We start from the raw sequence: 2,114 nt of genomic DNA, 5'->3' as shown, positions 1-2,114 counted from the left end.
ATATACATAAATATATGTAAATTTGTATATACACACAGACACACACACTCCCAAACTAGGTATTCAGGACATTGAGAAATTAATAATAATCAGTTCTATTTTGCCTTAGACTGGCAGTTACCATTTAGCTACTTAGTATGACAGACTAAGAAATACCAAATTACTTGCTTTCCCCTTTCTTCTTTTTTTCTGATCTTTTCCAAATGTGATGACTGTGAAATAGACTGACCTAACACAAGACTCAGGAGAAGTGCAAAAGAGTTATACATTGACAAAAGTATGATTATTTTTATTATTATAAGCATAGAAAGAAATACATATAATCATGTATTATTATTTTGATTTAAATATTAAATGCCATTGGATATAACACATATATTGTGGCACTTGCAACTGACGTCTGTTAAAAATGTGGATCTGGCCGGGCACGGTGGCTCACGCCTGTAATCCCAGCACCTTGGAAGACCGAGGTAGGAGAATCACTTGAGCTCAGGAGTTTGAGACCAGCCTGGCCAACATGGTGAAACCCCGTCTCTACTAAAAATACAACAAAATTAGCTGGTGATGGTGGTACATGCCTGTAATCCCAGCTACTCGGGAGGCTGAAACAGGAGAACCGCTTGAACCCAGGAGGTGGAGGTTGTGAGCTGAGATTGTGCCACTGCACTCCAGCCTGAGTAACAGAGTGAGACTCCATCTCAAAAAAAAAAAAAAAAAAAAAAAAAGGTGGATCTGGAATTTCATACTGGATTTTTAATTCTGAGAAAGTTTCCACAATGATATTTCTATGTGTTTACCCACAAAAATAGCCTTGTTGTTTTATATCTGTCTCTTTCACTAAATTGAACATCTTCCAAGTAAATCTTTCCTAAAGAATGAATGAATGAAGTTGAGAGCAATGTTATAGAAAAGTCAGGTCAACAGCAGGTACATGGTATTGCATATTTATTTATCTGTTTGTTTATTTATTTATTTATTTTTCACGTACTAGTCATCTTTTACTTGGAGGTTAATTCCCACTAGAATATGAAAGGATTCAGCAATGATCGAGGTTGTGTTCCTTACAGAGGGACTCGGGCCAAGAAGGTCATGTAGGGGAGTGCAGAGCGTGCCCTTTTCTTCAGTGGCACTTGTGTAGCCGCTGGTGCTTGAGTTCCTTGTAGTAAAGTCAGTAGCTGAAGAGCATGTAGGCTGCCAGCACCATGGTTATCCCCGAGATGATCCCCTTCTTCACGTTGATGTACTTGTAGTACCGGTAGTAACCTCTTTGAAACGCTCGGGCAGTGCCACTAGGGCTAAAGTCCCACATCAAGATCCAGTTTGGCAGCTCCCCTAGTTTGAACTCCAGAAGTTTCTTGTCCTTCACTGGTACGACTGACGCCATCTTGGAGTCCTGGTGTTTGCTGTGCCAGTGTTTATTTATTTTTGAGACAGGGTCTTACTCTGTTACCCAGGCTGGAGTACAGTGGCATGATCATGGCTAACTGTAGCCTCAATCTCCTGGGCTCAAGTGATCCTCCCACCTTAGCCTCCAAAGTACCTGGCACTACAGGTGAGTGCCACCATGCCCGACTAATTTTTGTATTCCTTGTAGAGATGAGGTTTTGCCATGTTGCCCAGGCTCATCTCAAACTTCTGGGCTCAAGCAGTCCGCCCACCTCAGTCTCCCAAAGTGCTGGGATTACACGCATGTGCCACCGTGCCTGGCCTAAGAGGTATATCGTATTGTTAAGCAGAGGGAGCAGACCAGTAATGAAATGGATGAAACCCTTCAGTTTTATTTTGGGTGAAGATAAGTTAGAGGGGATGGGAAGGATGGAATAGCCTTTGGATAACCTTGCTTACTAAACAACTATTTTTTAATTGACTCTATAGAACTATATTTTCATGGAGTCCCTTTTGGACTGAGAGGATCAAATTTTTCATAGCACACAAAGGGCAATAAACTGAATTTATTGAGTAATATCCATGTCCAAACAATTTTACTTCTACCTGGGAGCATTACAAGAGAATCCAAAAGACCTGGATAAAAGGAAAAGAAGATCACTAAATCAAATTGACTCTTTAAGTTGGTGGATAAATTTGGGCATATTTCTTTGAGTAATTTTAGCAAC

General features: G+C 40.5%; 1 pseudogene; it reads right to left on the bottom strand.

Moving 5' to 3' along the window:
* Window positions 1-1,168: 1,168 nt before the first annotated feature.
* On the bottom strand, window positions 1,169-1,384 carry LOC105538721 (annotated as a pseudogene).
* Window positions 1,385-2,114: the final 730 nt, after the last annotated feature.

This window comes from Mandrillus leucophaeus, unplaced genomic scaffold, assembly GCF_000951045.1.
Source record: "Mandrillus leucophaeus isolate KB7577 unplaced genomic scaffold, Mleu.le_1.0 Scaffold198, whole genome shotgun sequence".
Lineage (NCBI taxonomy): Eukaryota > Metazoa > Chordata > Mammalia > Primates > Cercopithecidae > Mandrillus > Mandrillus leucophaeus.
The sequence above is the reverse complement of the archived record's forward strand: the minus strand, read 5'-3'. Positions and strand labels throughout refer to the sequence as shown.